This window comes from Chelonoidis abingdonii, chromosome 5 (genome assembly GCF_003597395.2).
Source record: "Chelonoidis abingdonii isolate Lonesome George chromosome 5, CheloAbing_2.0, whole genome shotgun sequence".
Lineage (NCBI taxonomy): Eukaryota > Metazoa > Chordata > Testudines > Testudinidae > Chelonoidis > Chelonoidis abingdonii.
In genome coordinates this window covers 388,606-401,344 of record NC_133773.1, presented here as the reverse complement: position 1 = coordinate 401,344, position 12,739 = coordinate 388,606, and the positions used below count along the sequence as shown (strand labels likewise).

At 55.3% G+C, this 12,739-nt stretch overlaps 1 pseudogene; it reads right to left on the bottom strand.

The window, feature by feature from the left end:
* LOC116838521 (class I histocompatibility antigen, F10 alpha chain-like) overlaps positions 1 to 12,481 on the bottom strand; it is a 41,421-nt pseudogene extending 28,940 nt beyond the window's left edge.
* Between the last annotated feature and the right edge of the window lie 258 nt (positions 12,482 to 12,739).

Here is a 12,739-nt window from a genome sequence, read left to right as displayed (position 1 = left end):
TGAACGTGTGAACCAAAGACCAGGTAGCAGCCCTACAGATGTAGGGTAGGGACGTGGACCAAGAAGGCTGCCGACGAGGCCTGCGCCCAGGTCGAGTACGCCTTCACAATGGGCAGAGGGAGGACACCCGCCAGGTCATAACAGGTACAGATGCACGAGGTGATCCAGTTGGAGAGGCGCTGCGTGGAGATCAGCTGGCCCCTCATGCACTTGGCTGAAGCCACAAACAGCCGTGAGGACTTTCTGAATGGCTTGGTCCACTTGAAGTAGAACGTCAGGGCCCTGTGCACATCAAGCATGTGGAGGCAGCGCTCCTCATTGGATGTGTGTGGCTTGGGGCAGAGGACAGGCAGGAAGTTGTCCTGGCCCATATGGAAGGCGGAGACCACCTTCAGGAGGAATGCAGGGTGTGGGTGGAGCTGGACCTTGTCCTTATGGAAAACCAGCTATGGGGGCACAGTTGTTAGGGCCCTTAGCTCTGAGAGCTGCCTAGCCAACGTGATTGCCGCCAGGAAGGCCACCTTCCATGAGAGGTGGGACCACGAGCACGTGGCCAGGATTTCAAACGGGGGCCGCATGAGGTCGGACAATACCAAATTCAGGTCCCATTGAGAAACAGGGGGCCTAGCATACTGGACAAGGCAATCCAGTCCCTTGAGGAAGCGGCCCATCACGGCGTGAGAAAACACCATGTGGCCCTGCACTGCCGAGTGGAAGGCCGAGATGGCCGTGAGATGTACCCTGATAGACGAGGGTGCCAGGCCCTGAGTTCTAAGGTGTAGAAGGTACTCCAGAATCAGCTGGATCGGGACAGCCACCGGGGAGACCCTCTTCTCGGTTGCCCATGCAAAGAAATGTGCCCACTTCGCCAAGTAGGCCCACCGTCTGCTCTCCAGGAGGACATGCTGGACCCCTTCTGAGCATGTCCTCTCCTCCCTACCTAACTACTGAGCAGCCTCGCCAAGAGGTGGACAGCTGCTAGGTTGGGGTGGACGCGGGGGCCCTGGTCCTGAGACAGCAGGTACGGGCGAGATGGCAGCAGCCGCTGCTAGGCGATCGCCAGGCTCGCGAGGGTCCCGTACCAATGTTACTGGGGCCACACTGGTGCGATTGGGAAGACCCTGGCCTTATCTGTCTATATCTTTTGCAGCACCTTGCTGATCAGGGCAAACGGGGGAAAGGCATACAGGAACTGGCCTGACCATGAAAGGAGGAAGATGTCTGAGATGGCGCCCTTCCCTCCCACCCCACTCCCGGAGCAGAAGCGGGGACAACTCTTGTTCTGCCGGGTTGCAAACAGGTCCACCTAGGGAGTCCCCCACTCTCAGAATAGCTGATGGCCACTTCTGGGTGGAGAGACCACTCATGCTGGGAGGAAAAGTCCTGCTAAGGCGATCCGTCCGTTCGTTGCGAGCGCCTGGCAGGTGGAAGGCCCTTAGGGAGATATCGTGGACTACACAAAAGTCCCAGAGCCTGAGGGCTTCTTGGCAGAGGGCTGAAGACGGGGCCCTGCCTTGCCTGTTGATGTAGAACAGGGGTTGGCAGCTTTTCAGAAGTGGTGCGCCGAGTCTTCATTTATTCATTTTAATTTAAGGTTTTGCATGCCAATAATACATTTTAACATTTTTAGAAGGTCTCTTTCTATAAGTCTATAATATATAACTAAACTATTGTTTTATGTAAAGTAAATAAGATTTCAGAATGTTTAAGAAGCTTCATTTGAAATTAAAATGCAGAGCCCCCTGGACCAGTGGCCAGGACCTGGGCAGTGCGAGTGCCACTGAAAATCAGTTTGTGTGCCGCCTTCGACACCAATGCCATAGGTTGCCTGCCCCTGATGTAGAACATCGAGGCCGTGTTGTCCGTGAGAACCCGGATCACTTTCCCTGACAGGTGTGAGCAGAAGGCCATGCACGCCAGGCGTACCGCCCACAGCTCCTTGACATTTGTGTGTGGGGCCAAATCCTGGGCCAACCACAGACCTTGGGTCTGAAAGCTCCCCGCATGGGCCCCTCAACCCAGGTCCAAGGCATCGCCACCAGCTCCAGAGACAGAGTCCTGGCCCTGAACGGGACCCTCTGGAGCATATTCATAGGAGAGGACCACCACTTCAGGGAGGCGAGGACCAAACCCGGGACAGGGAGGACCTTGTCCATCCTGTCCCTGGCCTGAGAGAAGTTCATGGCCAGCCAAAGTTGGAGGGGTCTCATACGGAGCCTGGCGTGACGAATCACATACGTGCATGCTGACATGTGGACCAGGAGCTACAGGCATGCCCTGGCTGTGTTCGTCAGGAACCGCGTGACCATGGTGATGAGCCCTTTCCATAGTCTCGAACTTGTCCCTTGAGAGGGAGGCTGCGGCCGACGAGGAGTCCAGGAGGGCCCTGATAAACTCTATGCGCTGCACTGGGACTAAGGCAGACTTTGCACTGTTCACCAACAGGATCAGGGCAGTGCACGTAGAGAGGAGGAGCGACACGTGGTCTCTCATCTGTGACCGGGAGCTGCCCTTTGCCAGCTAATTTTCTACATAGGAAAGATCTGGACCCCCTTCAGCCTGAGGTAGGCTGCAACTACCAACATACATTTGGTCAACTGGCCTGTCCACTGCCCAAGGGTAAGAGGAGGACCATAAATTGGTAGTGTTCCCGACCCACCACAAACCGGAGGAACCATCTGTGTCCCGTGAATATGTGGATATGGAAGTACGTGTCCTGAAGATTGAGGGCAGCGTACCAGTCTCCAGGATCCAGAGAGGGAATAATAGAGGCTAGGGAGACCATACAGAACTTGAGCTTTACCATGCAGCGATTGAGACCCCGCAGGTCCAGAATGGATCTGAGACTGCCCTTTGCCTTTGGAATGAGAAAATAGCAGGAGTAGAACCCTTTGCCCTTGAATTCCTTGGGCACCACTTCCACTGCTCCCAGTTCCAGGAGCCGCCTCACCTCCTGCTCGAGCAGGGCTTCGTGCGAGGGGTCCCCCAGGCAGAACACGGACGGAGGATGGATGGGAGGATGGGAACTGAACTCGAAGGTGTACCCCTGGAGATGGTGTTGAGGATCCATTGGTCCAAGGTCAGCTGGGACCACTCCGCGAGGAAAGCACACAACCGGTTGTCAAAGTGGGGCTTTATTAAGGATGGATCCCTGAGTGGAACTGGTAGGGCGCCCTCGGGTGTCCCGTCAAAGCCACTTCTTCCCCGCTTGCTTGCCCCTTGACAGCCCCGGCTGCTTATGGGACCGCCTCCTATGGTCTCACAGCCTCTTATTGGATGGCTCAGCCATTCATTGGACAGGTTGATGGGGGCCTGCTGCGCCCTGAACCTGGGCTTGGCCAACAGTGGGACATAAAGACCCAGCGTTCATAGGGTCATCGGTGAACCCTTCAGGCCGTGCAGCTTAGCATCCGTCTGCTCTGCAAACAGGGTCTTGCCATCGAATCAGAGGCCTTGAATGACTTCCTGTGCCTCACTGGACAGGCCAGACAGCAGGAGCCACGATGCTCATTGCATGGAGACGGCGGATGCCATGGACCTCGCCGCCATGTCAGCTGCATTGGACGCCACCTGCAGGGATGCCTTGGCAGCTGCTGTGCTCTCCTCGACCAGCACCTGGAACTCCTTCCTTTCGCGCTCCTGGAGGGTGGTCTCGATCTTTGGCAGAGAACCCCATAAGTTGGGGTCGTACCTGCCCAGCACGGCTTGGTGATTTGCCACCTGCAGCTGAAAACTCATGGTTGAATAAAGCTTTTTGCCAAACGAGTCCAGCCTCCTCGAGTCCTTGATCTTTGAGGTAGGGGCTGGCTGCCCCTGTCTCTCTCTGTGGTAAACCGACTTGACCACCAGGGAGTTGGGTGCCGCGTGGCCATACAGGTACTCAGCTCTTTCACTGATATGAAATACTTGCACTCCACTTTCTTTGATATGGGAGCCAAGGAGGCCGGTGTTAACCACACAGCCAACCCGTCATGAAGGGGCAAGACCACTCTGTCTGGGATAGATGAGGACAGCACATTAAACAAAGAGTCCGAAGGCTCCTCCACTTCCTCGGCTTGGAGTTGAAGGTTGGAGGCTACCCTTTTGAGCAGATCCTGAGGGGCCCAGAAATCCTCCTGTGGAACCACAAGGGGCAGGGCCGCTACTGCCACTTCCTGGGAGGCGAGGGGGCCGGCACCGAGCTCTGAGCCTCCATAAGCACCGAGGGGTCCACGACTGGGTCAGGCTCCGGGCCCGGCATCGAGGACGACACCTCCGTTGGTGTCTTTCGCGGGGGCCTGGAAAGGGAGACCGATGGCACCTCCGCAGTCCCACCTAGGGTTGTGCCAAGGCCCATGGTGCCCACTGGTACCACTGTCCTGGCCACAGGCCCCCTTGCCACTGCACCTGCTGCAACACCGGAGGTCCTGGCTTTCTGTCAAGCTGGCCTGGATGATCGACAGATGTCTCCTAGTCGAGGACGGGCTCAAAAATGGCTCACCACTGCAACAAGACTGGGAGGAGCGGTAGCGCCTGGAGCAGCATCGACCACGGGACTGCGACCTGGCGCTAGAGGACCGGTACTGGCGGTAACTGCTGCTCCTGGACTGACTCCAACGGGCAGACCCACGACGGCATGACGATGGCGATCGAGGCCCCAGACTACGGAGTTGGTGTACCGGGGGAGATTCTGAGTGGGATTCTGGATGGGGGCGATGCCGACGTCCATGCCGTGACCAGCTGCGGTGACCCCTTCCGGGCGTGGACCTTGGGAGACGTACCCTTTGGTCCCGCCAGTGCGAGCTCCCTGACGTGCAGTGGTGCCTTGAGGCGGAGCGGTGCCTGGAGCTTCAGGTCGATGGCACCCAGCCCAAAAGCCTGGCGGACACCGAGGGCAACCCACATGGGCAGCTTTCTGGACTGCCATTGGATGCAGCATGGCATTGGGAACGTTCTCTCGACCGCAACCAATACCGCTCAGGGGGTGACTGCAGGGCACCAAGTGGAGGCTTGCCTCTGAAGCGTGGGACCGACATCGGTGGCACTCCAGGTATCAGCAGGGTCAAGACATCACGGGCCACTTGCAAAGCCCACAGAGTAGAAGGCATCCAGACAACTGGAGAGGCCTGTGCTGATGCGGCCCAGCTACTCCGCTTGATGTGAGTCAGAGGCCTGGGGACCAAAGGGGATCGAGGCCTGCTCAATGCGGGTCTAGCCTCTGCCCCGATGCACCAGTGAGATGAGAGCGTCTTCTTGCTCCTCTAAAAAGAGCTCTCCAACCTGGAGACTCTCATAAACAACCTAACTTCCATACAAACGGACTTCACTAAAATAAGACAGGAGATCTACATTACTCACTTCACCTCTCTACAAAGGAAAAAGGACTGTAAGCTGTCTAAACTCCTACCTGCCACATGGGGCCACAACCGTGGTACCCCTAACCCACCCAGCAATATCGTCAATCTATCCAACCACAAACTCAGCCCAGAAGAAAAGTCTGTCCTATCTCGGGGACTGTCTTTCTGCCCTGCCACCTCCACTAACATGATACAGTTCTGCGGCGATCTGGAAGCCTACTTTCGCCATCTCCGACTAAAAGAATACTTTCAGGATAACACTGAACAGCCCACTGATACACAATTGCCCTCCCACCAACAGCACAAGAAGAAAAACTCCACATGGACTTCTCCTTAGGGTCGAAATGACAATCTGGACCTATACATGGAATGCTTCCACGACATGCAAAGGCAGAAATTGTGGAAAAACAACATCACTTGCCTCATAACCTAAGTCGTGCAGAACGCAATGCCATCCACAGCCTCAGAAACCACCCTGACATTATAATCTAAGAGGCTGATAAAGGAGGTGCTGTTGTCATCATGAACAGATCTGACTACCAAACGGAGGCCGCCAGACAACTCTCCAATACCAAATTCTACAGGCCACTTTCCTCAGATTCCACTGAGGAATACACTAGGAAACTGCACCATCTACTTAGGACACTCCCTACACTAACACCGGAACAAATCAACACATCCTTAGAGCCCCGACCAGGGTTATTCTATCTACTACTCAAGATCCACAAACCCAGAAATCTTGGAAGCTCCATCATCTCGGGCATTGGCCCTTTCACTGAAGGACTGTCTGGATATGTGGACTCTCTACTCAGAAGCTATGCCACCAGAACTCCCAGCTATCTCCGTGACACCACCGATTTCCTGAGGAAACTACAACGCATTGGTGACCTTCCAGAAAACACCATCCTAGCCACCATGGATGTAGAGGCTCTCTACACAAACATCCCACACACAGATGGAATACAAGCTGTCAGGAACAGTATCCCCGATGATGCCACAGCACAACTGGTTGCTGAGCTGTGTGACTTTATCCTCACACACAATTATTTCAAATTTGGTGATAATATATACCTCCAGACCAGTGGCACCGCTATGGGAACCCGCATGGCCCCACAATATGCCAACATTTTTATGGCTGACCTGGAATAATGCTTCCTCAGCTCTCGTCCACTCAAGCCCCTGCTTTACCCCTGACATCTTCATCATCTGGAGCCATTGGAAGGAGACTCTGGAAGAATTCCACCACAATTTCAATAGCTTCCACCCCACCATCAACCTCAGCCTGGACCAATCTACACGAGAGATCCATTTACTAGACACCACAGTACAAATAAGCGACGGTCACATTAATACCACCCTATATGAAAAACCCACCGACTACTATGCCTGCCTTTATGCCTCCAGCTTCCATCCCTGACACACCACACAATCCATCGTCTACAGCCAAGCGCTGAGATACAACCACATTTGCTCCAACCCTTCAGACAGACACCCAACACCTACAAGATCTTCACCAAGCATTCTCAAAACTACGGAAATAAGGAAACAGATCAACAGCACCAGATGTGTACCCAGAAGCCTTCTGCTGCGAGACAAGCCCAAGAAAGAAACCAACAGAACTCCACTGGCCATCACCTACAGTCCTCAGCTAAAGCCTCTCCAACGCATCATCAGTGATCTACAACTCATCCTGGGCAATGATCCCTCACTTTCATAGGTCTTAGGAGACAGGCCAGTCCTCACCCACAGACAACCCGCCAGCCTTAAACATACTCTCACCAGCAACCACACACCGCACCATAATAACTCTAACTCAGAAACCAATCCATGCAACAAACCTCGATGCCAGCTCTGTCCACATATCTACACCAGCAAAACCATCACAGGACCTAACCAGATCAGCCATAACATCACTGGTTCATTCACCTGCACTTCCACCAATGTAATATATGCCATCATGTGCCAGCAATGCCCCTCTGCTATGTACATCGGCCAAACTGGACAGTTCCTGCATAATTTGATAAATGGACCCAAGTCAGATATTTGAAATGTCAATATACAAAAATCTGCAGGAGAACACTTCAATCTCTCTGGACACACAATAGCAGATTTGAAGGTAGCCATCCTGCAGCAAAAAAACTTCAGGACTAGACTTCAAAGAGAAACTGCTGAGCTTCAGTTCATTTGCAAATTTGTCACCATCAGCTCAGGATTAAACAAAGACTGTGAATGGCTTGCCAACTACAAAACCAGTTTCTCCTCCCTTGGTTTTCACACCTCAATTGCTAGAACAGGGCCTCATCCTCCCTGATTGAACTAACCTCATTATCTCTAGCTTGCTTGCATATATATACCTGCCCCTGGAAATTTCCACTACATGCATCTGACGAAGTGGGTATTCACCCACGAAAGCTCATGCTCCAAAACGTCTGTTAGTCTATAAGGTGCCACAGGATTCTTTGCTGCTTTTACAGATCCAGACTAACACGGCTACCCTCTGATACCCCTTGCTCCTCTTACACCCTGCGGATGGGGACCAGTGCCAACTGGACGAGGGCGCTAGGGGGTTGCCGCGCACCGTTGTCATGGTGCCCAGAGCCAACTCGGAGTGGTGCACCAGAGTCAGGGTCAGCGCCAACTCCATGAGGATGGCCCAGAGACAAATATCCCTTTCACACTTCATCCAGGGCTTCAACGATCTGCAAATTTTGCAGCAGTCGCTGATGTGGGCCTCATCCAAACAGGTCACTCTGTGGCATAGACTGCCTGCATATGCCGCACGACTTAAAACCCGGGTCTGGGGGCATGTCCCGGCCCACGCTCTCTAACTTACTGAACTAACTTAAAACTAATTGAACTAATTATAGATACTAGTAGAAAACAATAGGGATGAGCTGCAGCAATGCTGGAGCTGCAAAGTTCCGATGCACCTGCACTGGCGACAAGAAGGAACTGAGGATAGGGGAGCGCATGGCACCCCTTATAGCACGCCAGGATGGTGCCATCCCAGGGGCGCGGGGGAGGGCACTCCCCCTACGGGTAATGCTAGGGGAAAACTTTCCGGCACCAGCACACATGGCGAGCACACACACCTACTGTGGAATATACATGAGCAAACACTCGAAGAAGAAGAAGAAACTCTGCTACGAGAGTTCAGCTAACTATTTATAGCAATTAACGTAAGTCAAAAACTGAAAAAACAACTGAGAGGAAAAGGGATGGAGTAATGAGAGAACCACTGAGAATCTGGAGAGGTGCAGGGCAGCTGGTCACTGAACACGCAGAGATCCACACCAGGAGCCCGAGAGCAGTGGGGTGGGTCAGGTACAGGGCCGGCTCTAGGTTTTTTGTCGCCCCAAGCAAAAAAAATTTTGGCTGGCCCCCACTTCCCACACCCCCTGCCATCCTAGCCCTGGGCTCTCCCCCTGTACCATCACCTGCACCCCCTGCCGTCCCAGCCCTTTGCCCCCCTCCTGAAATGTGACCTCCTCATTTACCACAGCAATCCACGTTTACACTTGCAGTGGGGATCAAACCATTTCTCCTATTTATATTTCACTTTAGTATAAATCTCACCACTCCCATCCTCCGTAACCCCATCTTTAGTGCTCCAAGTGCACAGGGAAGGCATAGGGACTAACCCTCAAACCTTGTACCCAGAAAGGGATGGGGATCTAGTAAAGAGGGTTCAGGCAGAGGAGCGCATGTGGGTGAGCTTGGTGGCTCTATATTGGCAGAGGAGCAGGGTGTGATGTGCTCGCGGAGGAGGGTGGAGGAGGAGAGGGGGTATCAGGAGGGTTGCAGGAGAAGAGGTGCAGGGAAAGGGGGAGATGCGGGAGGAGAGGGCTGGGGGAGAGTACAAGGGGAGCAGTGCGGGTGAAGGGAGGGTACAAGGGGAAGGGGTTCGGCGAAGATGCAATGGGGGGAGGAGGTACAAGTGAAGAGGCTGGGAGCAGGATGGGGGGTGCAAGGGCTGAGAGGGGCAGGTGCTGACAGCTGCTTCCCCAGCCCCGTGCAGGCAGAGCCAAGAGGACAGACACTGACCCCAGGTGCCCAAGCCACGGGGGTTCCCCGGCGGGGCAGTATCCCCCACTGTCCTGCTCGGAGCCAGGCTTTGCCTCTCCCCGCCCAGGTTAGGTAGCGCGGGGCTGAGGCAGGGGAGGTGCGCAGCGGGCTGGGTCTGGGGGAAGGAGGGGACAGCTCTCTGGCAGCTCAGGCTGCCCAGCCACTCACCCTGTCAGAGCACGAGCTGGGATCTGCACCCCCTGCCCAGCCCGGCGGCGCCCTGCAAAGCCCACTCGGGCGGGGATACGCCGCGCTGCCCTGGGGAGACTCAGAGCAGCAGCAGCAGGACCCCTTCTCCCTCCCTACATCCTGGGCCCTGCTTCCCTCCCTCCCCAGCTCCTCACACCCAGGCTGGACTGCAGTTCAGGCTGCCCTGCCACTGGAGAGCCCGAGCATCATTCCCCGGAGCTGAGCCCCTCTCCCTGCCGCAGCCCCGGCTCAGCTCCAGAGGATGATGCTCTGGCTCTGGCTCTGGCTCTGCAGTGGCAGCAACTCAGGCTGCCATGAGCGCCATCCAGCAACTGAAGCCAGAACTGCAGTGTCAGTTCCAGCTCAGCCTGAAAGCCTCAGCTGACAGGGAACATCTTGGATCAGGGCTGGCTCCTGGCTTTTTGTGCCCCAAGCAAAAAAAAAAGGGGGGAGCGGGCAGGAATGCCGCCCCTTGGAAAGTGCCACCCCAAGCACGTGCTTGGAGCGCTGGTGCCTAGAGCCGGCCCTGGTCAGGCAGCCTCATCCACCCCTCTTCTCCTCCGTGCTGCACTCCACAGGGATGAGCAGGGTGGGGGCACCGATGGGATCTCAGAGGGACCACACCCCGATTTCCCCGATGTGCATGTTGGGGGCAGACGCAGCTTGAGAGGGGAACACTGTTGGTGGCCAAAGTGCAGGACTCAGGACAGTCTCCGGTGAGCTGGCAGCCCAGGATTGTGAGGAGCAGGTAAATGGGGGGAGGCGGGCAGGAGGGAGCAGTGGAGACAGAACAGCAGCTCCCCAGCGCAGGCTTAGGGGCAGGTGAGCAGAGCCCCTCTCTCAGCACTGGAGAGGCCAGTGTTTGTGTGAGCAGGTCAGGCTGGACAGGCTCAGCAGCAAGGGACCAATGGGTGAGACTGATCGGGAGAGGGTTAAATTAGCTACACAGGGGGTGCGCTGGGGGGGCAGACACTGGGCAACTCTCCTCCCTGTCGCTTAGCCATGGTGCAGGGCCACCAGGAACCCAGGTGTCCAGGAAAGGATGGGAATTAGTTCTCATTGCTGCTGTCTCAGTGCTGGGAGCCAGGATGGATTTGAAGAGGGGTGGGAGAAGACTACCACGAGGGGCTGGGGACAGAGCACAATCTGGGGGCCGAGCCAGGTGGCTACAGCCCCACACATCAGGGACTGAACAGGAAGAATGGCTCTGTACACATCTATTGATAGTGTGCAGGGGAACCTGCCTGAATCGGAGCACTCCAACCGGAGAACACGTGCTGGGGTTTCTGCTGCCAGGAGTAAGGAAGCCCAGGAGTCTCTGCACGGGGCTAATTAACTAACTCTCCAGCCCAAAACAATGTCAGATCCTCCTCCTGTGGAGTGAAGAGGAAACTGACCTTAGATAAACTCAACTCGGAAATAAGACAAAACGAACAATGAAGGAGGCTCACAGGTAAGCAGCTTCTCCCCAGGGCTGGAGTGAATGCAGCACTGCCTGATCCTGTGACTGTACTGTGCATCTCATGATAGTGGGTGGTTTTATTAAATCCCCAGTTCCTGGACTCTTGGGATTAGAGAAGAGTCTCAGATCTCTTTTCTTACAGCAGTAACTTCTAGTCCTTCTAGGAGCAGGGAAAACCCTGGATACGTGTCCCCTAAAGGCTCAAAGCAGAGGGCAAATAAAAATAACCTCCAATATTATTCCCAAAATACTCACGATATCTCAGCCAAACTCAGAATTTTTGGGGCCTGACTCGTGATGTCTGAACACTTGGGGCCGTTGATATTGGGATTCCCCATTAATCGGTGTCTGGGAATTGAGACAAGACGTCTCAGAGCCCTGTTCTAACTATAGGGTCTGACAGCGTTATTGCCATAGCTGGGAGGAACAAATCCCTCCATGCAGGAATTGCTGGGTGCGATTCTCTGGCCTGGGTAACCAGGAGGTCAGACAAGCCGGGCCTGATGGGAACTTCTGGCTTTTGCACCTCTGCCACTCTGCCTGGGAAACAACCACACACAAGGGGCGGGGGATCCCACGAAGGGCAGCAGAGGCAGCTGCAAGTGGGACTGGTAGCAGAAATCTGGGGTGTTTGGGGTGGGGACAGTATGAAAGTCCCTATTTGGACAGTGTCAAAAAATGTCTTTCGCATGGACTCTCCATCCTGCAGTCCTTCCCTCCGCCCCATGTCCCTTTGTCCCCCACATTCACACTGACTCCAGCGAGAAAATGCCCCGAGGACTGTCCCCTCCCCCGATCCCCAACACGCATCTCTGTGTCCCTTCACCCTGTTTACATCAACTGTGGCCCGTCCCCACCGCCCCCGCACGCCACGTCCCAGTGTCCCTAGGTCAGGCCACGTTCTTCACTCACCCTCGCCCCGGCTGTAGACCTGACTCAGGGTGTTCAGACTCATGTTGAACCAGGTCTGCCAGCGCTGTCCCCACAAGGTTCTCTCATCCCAGAACTCCGGACCTTCAGGCTGCGCCATCCACAATGGACCAGGCTTCGCCCTCTGCATCCCACTGGTGTAGACGTAGTTGACCTGATCATCAACGAACACAACACGGCTGAACCAGGGCAGCCCCGGGCCGGGCTTCGACACCACCGTGTCCAATACGCGCCTGGAGTGCAGGCCTGAGGGGGGGAGAGAGGGGGAGGAGGGAGTCAGACCCAACAGACCCTGCCAGGGAGCCCCTGGCAATAGACAAGAGGTGGTACCGGCCCTCAGGAGTGCTCCTGTGGGAGGGAGACCTGGGAAAGGGCTCACAGAACGGTCTGACCAGGGAGAAAGAGATGATGGGGTAGAAGGAGAAAGGGAGGCAGGGCTGGAGGGGAAGGGGTGGGGAGGTACAGGGGGATGGAGCACATGTGAGGAGTAGGGGAGCATATGGGAAGAGTGTATTGGGGTACAGGGGAGTTTGAGGAAGGAAAGGGGGCCCAGGAGGAGGGCCAGGGCTGGAGTGCCCCGTGGGAAAAAGGAAGGGGGTGTTATAGGAGAGGGTGGGGCAGGAGGACTGGGGATAGAAGGTGGAGGAGCTGAAGCTGGGAAAGGCAAGATGGGCAGGGGGATTGTCCAAGCTACAGGTGAGAGCCAGGACACCAGCGGTGCACGCAATTTACTATAATTTATTGAGAACATAAGAAC